At 39.9% G+C, this 13,909-nt stretch overlaps 1 pseudogene; it reads left to right on the forward strand.

Moving 5' to 3' along the window:
• The first annotated feature begins 12,491 nt into the window (after positions 1–12,491).
• Positions 12,492–12,618, forward strand: LOC136695757 (5.8S ribosomal RNA; annotated as a pseudogene).
• Positions 12,619–13,909: the final 1,291 nt, after the last annotated feature.

Consider the following 13,909-nt stretch of genomic DNA (forward strand, 5'->3'; position numbering starts at 1 on the left):
AGAGCAGGATACGCAGTAGTTCAGGAAGCGAAGGGGGAAACGCATGAGTTTCAGACAGTCATAGCAGAGGACGTGAAACAAAATCCATCAGCACAGAAGGCAGAACTGCTAGCAGTAATTTCAGCACTAGAAGTGGCAGAAGGAAGGGACGTTACTATTTGTAGTGACTCAGCGTTCGTAGTGACAGCCGTGCACGTAGACATTCCACACTGGAAGCAGGCTGGATATGTCACAAGCACAGGGAAACCAGTCAAACACAAGACAGAACTGATGCGATTAGAAGCAGCTATACACAAACCAAACAAGGTAGCGATTGTGAAGTGTAAAGGACACCAAAAGGGAGACACAATAATAAACAGGGGGAATGAAGCTGCAGATGAGGCAGCGAAAAGAGCAGCAGGATACACGGAACCCAACAACATGCTTGTGTTGGACTCCAGTGTACCCTGGGAACCGATTCCCACAGGACAAGAGCTTAGACACATACAGGATCAGGCATGTCCAGAAGAAAAGTCAGTATGGCTAGCAAAGGGGGCTAGCCCAAACAGTCAGGTGTGGACGTCACAAGAAGGACAAGTAGTTTTACCAATGACACTAGCAGAAGCGGTCTTAGAAGAAGCACACTCAGTGGCACACGTGGGAAGAGAACAGACACTGGAAAATCTAAAACAATGGTGGCACCCATACATGTCAGCATTGGTGGTTGATTACATCACTAAATGTCAGATTTGTAACGCTCAGAACGTAGCAAAAGCATTTAGATTAGCTCCAGGAAGGTTTCCATTGCCAGATTCTCATGGACATGAGATTCAAATGGATTACACAGATATGATTGACCCCATTAGGAGATATAGATATCTCCTGGTCGTTGTAGATAGATTCTCGGGGTGGGTGGAGGCAGTCCCCACTCTGAGGGAAGATGTAAAATTAGTCTGTAAGTTTCTGATTAATTGTTGGATTCCGAACCATGGGTTTCCTAGGAAAATTTTTTCAGATAACGGGAGTCATTTCACGAGTAAAACACTGCAGTGGGTGGAGCAGTCGTTGGGGCTGCGCCATAGCTATGGTTTTGTGTATCATCCTGCCTCACAAGGTCAGGTGGAGAGGATGAATCAAACTTTGAAAACCAAATTAGCAAAAATCAAACTGGCCACGGGCATGAATTGGCTTGAGGCCCTTCCAATTGCTTTAATTAATGTCTGTAGTTCAGTAAATAGAACTATAGGATTTACTCCTTTTGAATTAGTGAGAGGCATGCCATTTCCGGGCCCCAACAATGCGCTTGCGTCCCCACAGAAACCACCTCAAGCAGAGTACCGACAGCTATATGAAGAACTAAAAGCTGTTTGTAAAGATTTCTCTATACAGGTGCAGGAAAGGAGAGAAGGAGAAGAAACGGAGGAGAAGGATCCAGAAGTGACAGTCTCACCCTGGGTCCTCCTGAAGGTCATCAAGCGGAAGTGGTACGAACCTCGCTGGACAGGACCCTACCAGGTGACAGAGAGAACCAGTTGTGCAGTCCGGCTGAAGAGTAAAGGCTTATAGTGGTACCACCTCACACAGTGCAGAGCCGCACCGACACCTAACATCAAACATTCACTGAAGGAAAACAACACCTCAGAAGAGGCTGATCAAGCAGCCTCAACCAACATAGGGGCAGAATAATCCCCTGAGGCAGGGGCATGACAAGGAAAGTCTATCCTTGCCCCCAGCGCAGATCCCTACCAACGGATGAAGAATACACTTTAACACATACACATATAGGGCTCATTGTAATCTCTTAGTCCAGAGGGTGAGTGGAGCGGTGTAATTGCCCGCTACCACCACAATCTGCCATCACGCTCTACCTAAGTCACTCGCCAACCCGGGGGTGACCTAGGCAGACCAATCTAACATTGATTGCTTACCATTTATATAAATGTATTGACCTGTCAGTTGGACTTGTTGGGAATTGTTGTAGAAAACAATTTTATTACTTTGTGTTTGTTGACAAATATCCTTAAATGATGATTAGTTAAATTAGCATACTCATTGTGTGAAATCCTGTACCCTATATGCATTTATATGAATGACTAACCAGCATTTACATTATGAATTACTTACACATGTAGTTAAACATTTTTGCTTGATTCTGCACTACTAACTCATATGATAATTACTCCTAAAGACATATTATAAGCTAACTTCACTATATGGCATGATAACTTGATATTTACACATTTTTAATTCTTAACGTCTAACCTTGAACAGTTGTGCACTCCAGAATTGTAACACACTGACATCATAGTGTTGGGCACGGAGGCGCTGATCTGTAGCTTCTGTTTGTGGCCTTGAAGTGTATATTTCGGACTCCCTAAATTTTAGTCTCTTGGGAAAAAGTGCTGAGAAGAGAGGCCCATTGTCAGCTTGGCCAGATAAAGAATGTCTTCAGGGTCACGACAGGCACCTGAATATTGCACGTGAAGAGCTGAGTACTAACACGTGAAATTATGCATATTAATATACGCTAATCAGCCAGAAACGCCTCACCACCAGGCTATACGTCATCTGGGGTATAACTGTTTGAGTCAGATGATGGGAGGTCAGAGTTTCACTTGGGAGGGGTATCACACTGTTCTCAATGTGTAAATTCTCCTGGATCCAGTATTTTGGTAAATAAATACTTTGATTTGCTTTGAACTTCACTCGACTGGTGTCTGCGACTCTCTCGTAACGGACACGCCTCCCCCGAAGAGGGAGGGTGTATTTTGGACCTTTATGTTATTTTCTCATGAGTTGGTAAATTTTAAATACTTTGAGAACGGTCCAAAGAAACATTTTTATCTTCAATATTAACTACCAAGGAGTACTCATTAGGTAATAGTGAACTAATGGTTATTGTAGTTAACTATTAAGGTAAACAATAATTACTGAATTTTACATAACACCTAGTGAACTGCTTATTAACCCTGTAAAACCCAAAAATAGAAAAAAGAAAATGTCACCTCTCTTATGATGTTAAAGGATGCATCTGATGTAAAAATTGAAGGGTTACCTAATTCTTATGCTTTAGTTAGTTTTTACAGAAATGTTGCAATATTGCAACCCCAGGCCTGGATGGAAGCAGAATTTTTGTATTTGAACTCACACTGTCAAAACAAATATACTGAACAAGGGTTGATTTGCACTGTGGATTGCTTACAAAGCCCTATAATAGTAAATATCATTATTAATAATCACACAGTGGTCTTACATTTGTGAATCAAAATTTATTGGGGGAAAAAAAACAGAATGAAATCTCAGGTGCGGTCCCAGGACACGCTGGTGGAACCCAGATTAGTGGGATTAGGGCTCCGTGATGTCAAAAGTGATACAGGGCTCCCACTGCTTAAAGATGGTCGCCCTCTCTTTGGTGTCTTCAGAGTTAATTTTATCTGAATAAAAAGAGAAATACATCAATTACAATATCAAACATAGATTAAAAACTGTATAATCAGTAAAATATTTTACGAAAGACAAAAAATAAAAATATTTTAAGAAAAACAACAAAAATGGATTCTTTCCAGGATGAGAGAAAATGCTAGTGGCACCTGAAAGTTAGAGAATGCTGCAGTATGAATAATTTCAATGCCAATGAATGCTAATTAGGTGATACATTCTGCTCAATTCACACAATACTGTGTGACCACTTAGATCAACATATTTAAAGGAACACTCAGACCACTTAAATCAACAGAGTCCAGAACAACGAACTATACACACAACTCGCAGGCCACATATATCCACACAGTCAAGAATATTCACACCTGTGTCCACACCCTTACAATATCCATCTTACACAACCAGTGTCTGCCTTTAGATTTTTGAGTATTCAAAGCCCAGAAAACAGCTGCATATGTACAACCCCAATTCCTATGAAGTTGGGACATTGTGTAAAACATAAATAACAACAGAATACAATGATTTGCAAATCCTTTTCAACCTATATTAAATTGAATACACTACAAAGACAAGCCCTGTTTCCAATTAACCTGTTCACCTGTGGAATGATTTTTGAGCATTCCACAACTTTTCCAGTCTTTTGTTGCCCTTGTCCCAGGTGTTTTGGAATGTGTTGCAGGCCTCAAATTCAAAAAGAGTGAATATTTGCAAAAATACTATAAAGTTTATCCGTTTGAACATTAAATATCTTGTCTTTGTAGTGTTTGTATATAGTTTGAAAAGTATTTGCAAACCATGGTATTCTGTTTTTATTTACAGGTGCTGGTCATAAAATTAGAATATCATGAAAAAGTTTATTTATTTCAGTAATTCCATTCAAAAAGTGGAACTTGTATATTGTACTCATTCATTACACACAGACTGATATATTTCAAGTGTTTATTTCTTTTATTTTGATGATTTTAACTGACAACTAATGAAATCCCCAAATTTAAGATCTTAGAAAATTTGAATATTACTTAAGACCAATGCAAAAAAGGATTTTTAGAAATGCTGGCCAACTTAAAAGTATGAACATAAAAAGTATGAGCATGTACAGCACTCCTTACTTAGTTGGGGCTCCTTTTGCCTAAATTACTGCAGCAATGCAGTGTGGTATGGAGTCGATCAGTCTGTGGCACTGCTCAGGTGTTATGAGAGCCCAAGTTGCTCTGATAGTGGCCTTAAGCTTTCTGCAATGTTGGGTCTAGCATATTGCATCTTCCTCTTCACAATACCCCATAGATTTTCTATGGGGGATAAAGGTCAGGCGAGTTTGCTGGCCAATTAAGAACAGGGATATTGTGGTCCTTAAACCATAGCTTTGGCACTGTGTGCAGGTTCCAAGTCCTGTTGGAAAATGAAATCTGCATCTCCATAATGATGGTCAGCAGCAGGAAGCATGAAGTGCTCTAAAACTTCCTGGTAAACAGCTGCGTTGACCTTGGACCTCAGAAAACACAGTGGACCAACACCAGCATATGACATGGCACCCCAAACCACTGTGGAACACTGGACCTCAAGCAACATGGATTCTGTGCTTCTCCTCTTTTCCTCCAGACTCTGGGACCTTGATTTCCCCACATTTTTGAATTGCTCATGTTTCAAAATTCTCTCCAGGTTGCTTGTACACTTTTTTCTACCACATCTTTTCCTTCCCTTCGCTTCTCTATTAATGTGCTTTGCCACAGAGCTCTGTGAACAGCCAGACTCTTTAGCAATGACCATTTATGTTTTGCCCTGCTTGTGTAAGGCGTCAGTGGTCGTCTTTTGGACAACTGTCAAGTCAGCAGTCTTCCCCATAACTGTGGAGCCTACAGAACCAGACCGAGAGACCATTTAAAGGCCTTTGCAGGTGTTTTGAGTTAATTAGCTGATTAGAGAGTAGCACCAGGTGTCTTCAATATTGAACCATTTCACAATATTCTAATTTTCTGAGCTACTGAATTTGGGGTTTTCGTCAGTTGTCAGTTAAAATCATCAAATTAAAAGAAATAAACACTTGAAATATATCAGTCTGTGTGTAATGAATGAGTATAACATACATGTTTCACTTTTTGAATGGAATTACTGAAATAAATAATTTTTTTCATGATATTCTAATTTTATGACCAGCACCTGTATGTCTTACACAACGTCCCAACTTCATTGGAACTGGGGTTGTATTTTTACAGATTAAACACAGAGTTTCTTATACTGCTACTGGAAGGTCTTGAAATACCACAACATTAAATCATGTTTTCATTCAGAATTACTAAAATCTGTTCTGAACAGATGAAAAAAAACTTTAGAAATTTCAATTAATCAAACACATTATATTTCTAGTAGTAATAAGTATGCCACCTGGAGAACTAAAATCGAAATACTTGCACCTTTGAAGTCCTCCGGCCAATATGGTCAAACAGAGTTCTCACAGAAATATTTGGTTCACTCTATTTTGTGCCCTACCTCCTTATGTTTTTGAGAAATACTTCTAAATGTACATATTTGTTAGTGAATTATTTGTCACTGTGTTGTTCTTTATAATCATTTAAAAAAAATGGAGATTTTGACACACTTGCTGCAATACTTCAAGTGAGTGAGTGGGCAGAGCCTGATGTAATCTTTGAGCTATAACTCATTCGAACTTCACCCAAATCGAACCAAAACGGTTACACGTTACAATTTTAAAAATGACTTAAACATAGGTTTTTAATTTGTTATAGGGCCACCTAAGGATGCAGTACCAACAAAATGTATTGATCTGTTCTGAAGCACATATGAAAGAAGCTTGTGCCTTTTCATAATCTTTGGGAAAATCATTTTTGACTTACAGCTGTTTATGTGTCATGTTTAGAATGCAAGTTACACACCAGTGTTAAGCAGAGCCTGGATGCCACGCAGTAATGAAATGTCAACATTTTTAAAATAATTATTAAAGTTCAGGTTCTTGTGATTCTGCTGATACCACATATGTCCATTAATCACAGACTAGTTTGTGGTCAAATATATGTGAGTTATTCTCAGCAATACATTCAAAGGCCTTATGGAAGAATCCCTCCTCCCTCCCCCTCCCCCTCCCTCCTACTCCTTCTCACATGCTTTCTCATATGTTATATATATCTTCACATTTCACCCTGTGGCCAGGCGAACAAGAGACCACTAGGTAGTACTGTTGTTTTAGGAAGTGTGGAGCCAATATAGACGCATTTGCACAACATTTAATGTGGAAATTTTGAACACTAAGCCGAATAAGCCGCTGAATTCAGCTTAATATCACAGACAGTTAGGAGCGGGTGATCACTGTGGAACGCTTTTGAAGGTGCTCTGTATTTAACGTCGTTAAAGTCCAGTGGAACTTCGCTGCAGACGATTGTCATATAAAAATATTTTAAAATAAGAAAATAAAACTAGAACCTACAGACGTTGTGTTCTGTTTTCTTGAGGTGAGACTGTTAAAACGGATGATTGTTTGAGAGAGACAGAAAATACTCTCCCTCAGCCAGAGAGACGGGCAGATACCTCACGGCTCCTAAACAGAAAATGCGCTTCTCATTGGTCATCACTTTTTTTACAAAGTCCATTTTGTGAGCTCCCTGTAGGGTCTCCCAGGACGAATAGGTCTGGAGTGAAGATCCAGACAAACACGATCCATGAAGCATCCGAGTACAACAGTTAGAATTAAGTGTACCCTGTATGGGAGAGGCAGGGTCCGTCGGTGAGTGCACGCAAAGGCAACGTGAGGAGATCATGTGGGCTTACCACCCACAAGATTCAGAGTAGGGGTGTGGTGCAGTGCCCATTGGGCACAGAGCAGGGTCAAAGAGGCCCCTGGCGTCATGGAGCTTAGCAGCGGAAACTGGTTCTTGGTTCGTGGAATGTAATCTCACTGGGGGAGAAATAGCTTGAGCTGTTGCGTGAGGTTGAGAGATACCAGCTTGATATAGTTGGGCTCACCTCTACACACATAGTAGGCTCGGGAACCAAACTCCTCGATAGGGGTTGGTCTCTCTCCTACTCAGGAGTTGTACAGGGTGAGAGGCACCGGGCGGGTGTGGGGATAATCACAATTCCCTGGCTGGCAGCTGTTCAGTTGGAGTTTTTCCCAGTAAATGAGAGGGTCCTCTCAATGCGGCTTCAGCTTGCAAATCATTGTATTCCGTTTTTATTTATGTTTTATATAAAACAGGTGTATATGTGTGCCCTCCAGTGCGTGTTCCCACCTTGTGCCCAGTGATTCTGGGTATGCTCTGGAGCCACAGAGACCCTGAACTGGATAAGCGTTTACAGACAATGAATGAATGTATTATACATGCATATACACCTCTTTGAGGAACTCATTCACTGAGGAACACCTCCTTGTATTTACACTCATTATCCATACAGGAGAACTTCGTAGTTCTACAATTACACATTGTAGTTCATCTGTTTCTCAACATACTTTGTTATCCTTTATTCTCAGCACTGCAATGACACTGAAGTGGGGGACCTGATATTGATGAACATTGATGACCTGGAGAACTATGCAGAAAGACAGATGGGCTCCAGAGCAATGAGTGTAGATAAAATGAGGTGTAATAAAACCATTAAAAACAATAAAACATTTGTGGGGAGTGTATATTTTTATAATTTTTATAATTTGTAAATATTGCACATAATATATTTAAGAACTAAGAACTAGAGCTTGATACTTTTTTTTGTTATTATTTAACTTAATTTGTTATGACAGCATGCTCTTTCAAGAGAATAATTTTTTCAATTTAATCCCAGCTATTCTCACAATTATGTATATATATATATATATATATATATATATATATATATATATATATATATATATGATTTGACCTCCCATTTAAAATGAATCCTATAAGGGAAATAAAAAGTTAACTGTCTACAAAACACATGCTCCCTGGCTAAAACTGTGTTGTTGTCAGTACCAAAAACAATAACCTGCAAGTGCACTAGCTCTACTTCTTAATTACACAGACGTAATTTACACGATCATCCAAAATGACCACCTTTGTTTTGTTCACTGTTCATTCTCTCAGTTCCACTGTCCACAGGAGCATTTTGAAATTCTACAATTACAAACTGTAGTACATTTGTTACTCTGCATACGTTGTTAGCCCCCTTTCACCTTGTTCTTCAATGGTCAGGAGCCCAAGAGGACCATTCTAGCAGCCCTGCTGTGTCTCATCAATTTGTACCAGCAGAACACACATTAAAACACCACCACCACATCAGAGTAATTGCAGTGCTGAGAATGATCCACCACCCAAATCATACCTGCTCTGTGGGGTTCCTGACAACTGAAGAACAGGGTGAAGAAGGCCAAGAATATATGCATAGGAACAGGTGGATCTCTAAATTAAATAAATGTCATTAAAAAAACATGCTGAATTCTAGCTGGTTTAATTGCTAGCATTCAGCTGTATCCAAACCCTCAGATTTCAGTCCCGCAGGTAGTCACTAGGCCTTGTGGGAATCAAGTCCTTAATGAGTCTCCTACAAGAATATACACATTGTGAATGCTTAAGTCCTGCAGAACTTCTCAAGGAATATAAGCCTGAATAATTATTAAAATCCTGCAGGACATCTTAAACTCCCGCAGGGATCCTGCAGTCTTACACATCTTAGAACACTGTCCCAGTTAGCAAAACTGCATCGGCCCACACTCGGGCCGAGTCACGCACGCCGGAACAAAAACACTCGGCCCGATGCCGGCACGCGGAGTCGGTATTGTCTCGGCCGCGATGTACGGTCGTAGAGCGGGCCAATAGTTCTGGTGGGATTCGAGTTGTGTCCCTCATCATCTGGCATGTCCTTCATACAGACTACTGCTTAAAGCCGGCAAATAAAGGTGAGCATTTCACAAATTTGAGCGCTGGTTGTATGCTTGAATTGTTGATTTTTTGAAGGGCTGCATCGTATTAGACTCATTAGTGTATGTAGTATTGTGTTGATGGTGCTAGGGGAGTTTCTTCATTTTAACTTGGGGTAAATTAAAGTAATATAAAGATAAGAATAAAAGGTAATAGTAGAAGTATAGAATAACTTAATTAGTAACGATAAGGTGAGCTAACAAATGAAATGCAAATTTTAGTAAACAGGGCCCTATTTTACTTAAAATTGTAAGACATGGATTTTTATTCACTATGTGAAAGTAAGCTTTGAGTTATTGTGGAATTGGATTATATTAAAAATAGTTAGAAGTCCTGGGGCCCAATGGCATTTGGTTAAAATTTATGTAAAGTTACAAGTGAAGAAATATAAGGGAAATAGAAAAGAAATGAGAAATTAAAGGAGAAGAAATAGAAGAAGAAATGAATAAAGGAAAAAGAGAAAATAGTGAGTTATAAGAGATTAGGAAGCCACAAATTTGGGATAAAAGCCCTCTTTTTTTAGAGGCGGGATTAGCCGGGCCTTAAATCCTGAAAAATCATTAGGTGATTTTTGGGGTCAGTTAAAAAAAAAGGAACTGAAGGTGCAAACTGAGGTTTAATTTGGGGTGCCCACTCAAAACACTGTTGACGAACACTGCTTGATGCTGCCTCTCTTTGAATTATTACACCTCATAAAGCAGCATAAATTACAATAGGAAATAAGGACCGGCAGTGAAATTAAAAGCATGCTATAGTTGTGTTGACTTTTGCTATTTGCGGTTAACTTTTGTGTGTGTATGTAGTTCTTTTGCATTGTTCAAGCTTGGTTTGTGCTTTGGATTGTTAGAGGGTCTGTGTGTGTGAGAGAGAGTGTGTGTGAGTGGAGCTGGTCTCTCACTTGCTCTTTCTGGTGTTTGTTTGTTTTTGACCATAAGAAGGGAGTGTGTGTTTAAGGGGGAAGTGTCTCTCTGTGTGAGAGCTGAAGTGTGAGGGGGAAAGGCCATCCTCCTCCTTTCTGTTTTTGGGCTTGACAGATTGAGCATGGGTGACAAAGTCTCTATTAAAAGAATGAACGCAGGAGGTGATTATAAATAAGAGATTTAGAAATGAATAGGGAAAGATATTGGTAAAGATAACCACTGTGAGCCCTTTCGAAGAAGTTTTTCTCAATTGTAAATACATTTAGAAGGCTTGTAAAGAGGACGTTTATGAAATTATGCTAATCATTATGAGCTTGAAAAGAGGACGTTATGAAATAAATAAATACGTTTTAGATAACATATATGAGCCTTCATTGGAGATCACATGAGCTCAGGAAGTACTTTTTAGATACTGAGAATAGAAAAAGGGAAAGAGTAGTTATAAAGCTGAGTGTTGTGAAAATATGTGTGAAAGAGAATCACAACTAACAAAAGTGTTTCTGGGTGTTATTTAATTGGATAAATTTGAATACTTATAAACTGCTAATAAACGGGAATTAAAAGGTTAAATTAGTATTGAAAAAGGCCAATTAATTTGTATTTTATTAATTAATTCTTAAGAAATTAATTATTGGAGAAAAAGACACCAAAAAGAGGTATATGTATAAATATCATTAATTTGTATATATATATATGTGCAGTGCTGTGCAAAATTTAGGCACTAAGAACATTGAAAGGTTGCTTTTCAGTGGGTATGGTGCTTGTGTGGAATTGTAAATGATATATAACATAGTGGGTGTGAGTAAGTTTGTGGAGCAGTTTGTTTAAATGCTCCTTGATTGTGAAAAATTTTGAGAAATGTAGAGGCATATTGTTTGGGGTCATTGTTCTTGGCCAATAGGACTGGATATATGTTGAGTGTCATGGAAAGTGTGGACTGCCATTAAGGGAGATTTAAGAGAGGTATGGATCAATATTTGTGTATAGAATGAGACCCTTGTTGGAACAGGGTGTTTTACTGTAGTTTCTTGATTGTTCATCTGAGTTTAGTAAATTGACATTTATTGCTCAGATAAAAGGGTTTAAATCAAATAATCTGTAACCGCTTATCCAGTTCAAGGTCGCAGTGAGTCCAGAGCCTACCTGGAATCATTGGGTGCAAGGCAGGAATACACCCTGGAGGCTGCACCAGTCCTTCACAGGGCCACACACACAGTCACTCACAGGGCCACACACTTTTGAGTCACCAATCGACCTACCAACGTGTGTTTTTGGACCATGGGAGGAAACCGGAGCACCCAGAGGAAACCCACACGGACATAGGGACAACACACCAAACTCCTCACAGACAGTCACCTGGAGTGGGAATCGAACGCACAACCTCCAGGTCCCTGGAGCTGTGTGACACTACCTGCTGTGCCACCGTGCTGCCTGCTACTAATATTTAAATATTGGAAATAAATTTTGAATGTTAGACAGGGGTAATTTCTCAGGTTTAAAATATACCACTCGAATGGTTGTTCATATATTGAAGTACAAATTACAAGTACTAGAATAACACTGATATAAGTTTTTCAAGAACCTAAAGGATGCAGTTATGTGTGCAGTTATATGTCACTCATAATATGTTGAAATAAATGTGTGGTGTCAACTGACCATATAGTTGTGACCTGTATGTGTTTCGAGTAGGGAGTAAAAGTCGTAACAAGGTTTTCGTAGGGAAACCTGCGGAAGGATCACTCACGGTGACCTGGCCGCGGTGGGAGAGCGTGGCTGGAGCACATGCCGGGTACAAACTTTACACCGGGACCCATACGCAAGCCACATTGAACATTGAACGATGGCCGTGCACGAGTTGAGGGGGCCCAGATAAACCCCCGGGGCGTGGACCGGTCTTATTGGGATCTTTCAGACTTTCCCCCTTGCTGGGGACTTGGAAGTGAACCACCGGGCCTTGCTGGAAAGAGGTTAAGAGCGCACGCGAGCCGCCTACACCCCGGGACGCCCGGGGGTTCATGGTCTCCTAACACGTAAGGGAAGGTCGGTTGGGCACCTGCGAGACGATCCTTCTGGATGCCAAGCCGGGTTTAATGACCCCCCAGACCGGGGCCACCCGACCATAAAATCCCTTTTGTTCATGAAGCCCTTCCAGCTCACCCAAGGGCCGTGAACCTAACTTAAACCCTTAAACTCTGTTGTTCACAAGGCTTAACCCAAAGTCCCGTCCGTAAGGGCGGGCAAATAATACAACTCTTAGCGGTGGATCACTTGGCTCGTGCATCGATGAAGAACGCGGTTAAATGCGTTAACTAATGTGAAATGCGGAACCCAGATCATCGATATTTTGAATGCACATTGCGCCTGTCTGAGGGTCGCTTTACCCATCGATCGGTCTTCCCAGACCGCGGCTGGAAGTTGGAAGTCGGCTGGAACACACCTTATATAATCAGCTTTGTAAGTCTTGAATGTCTGAATGCGTCTGTGAGCTCCGTATACCGTTAGAAAGCGCAGATCCTTCCGTTTCTAAAAATAGCGCTCTCATCGCGGTGCTGTGAAGCCTCTGGAAGTAATCCAGTGTGAAAAACCACCTAAAAATCAAGGCGCTCCTTCAAAATATTTGTCTTATGTCCTTGTCATGAAAGATTCTAACGATATTCGCTATAATCAGAAAAAAAAAAGACGCTGCAAAGGGACAAGAAAGACGGTGTTTACTTTCAGTTTCGTTTTGACTCACATAACGTCAACCCACACTGTCTCTGGGCAGAAAAATATGAGTCATCAGCAAAAACATATTCCTATTATTGATTTATAGTTTTTCAAGGTTTTTGTAGGTTTCACATCAAATAATATTGCATTAGATCAACAAATATAAACTAAAAAGCTTAAATAATTATTTATTGTGTGTTTTCTAAATAAACAAGTAATATTTCATCATTTTTTAAAAAGATTATAATAATAATAATAATAATAATTGTAAATATTATCAGCATCTGAGAAAACTGCCAAAGTACCAAAATGTTTTTTATTTGTTGGGAAATTGTCCATATTTGCCCTGAACTAAATTCCTGAAAGTCTGGGTCTGCTGTGACTGTCAGAACTTTATCAGTCATACATCCCAAAGCTTATAATATCAAGAAAAATATGTCCGTCTGATGCTACAAATTTATTTTGTCACAGTAATATGACATGTAATAAATTAGCATCAAAAATGCTTATGTTTTCAACTAACAGGCACCTCACACTAACAATCTGTGTCAAGATATCCGATGTGGGAGTATGATTTCAAGGCGATACATTGAGAAATATAAAAGAAAAAAAGCAGGCGCTAGGTAAAATTTTGGTCAAAACATGACAAATTTATAGAAAAATTGATTTATCGGTCAGCATGAAAACCTCAAGTGATTACATATTTAAGTAGCAAAGGTTCTTTAGAAAATAAAACAACATATTGAATATGGCTATGTCACATAATTACTGTTTAAATGCAACTGAAAGAGGCACTGACAAAAAAACGGAATAGCAAAATAGCTATATATATAGGGTCCATCCTGTATTGCGAGAGCTCCGGACGGAGGGAGAGCCATTAGGTCCAGGTCCCATCCGTCATCATCTCTCCCCGCTGGGATCCCCGCCGTCGGAGGGTGGGCACCGAAATACGGCGAGCGG

The sequence above is a fragment of the Hoplias malabaricus genome, chromosome 4 (assembly GCF_029633855.1).
Source record: "Hoplias malabaricus isolate fHopMal1 chromosome 4, fHopMal1.hap1, whole genome shotgun sequence".
Taxonomy (NCBI): domain Eukaryota; kingdom Metazoa; phylum Chordata; class Actinopteri; order Characiformes; family Erythrinidae; genus Hoplias; species Hoplias malabaricus.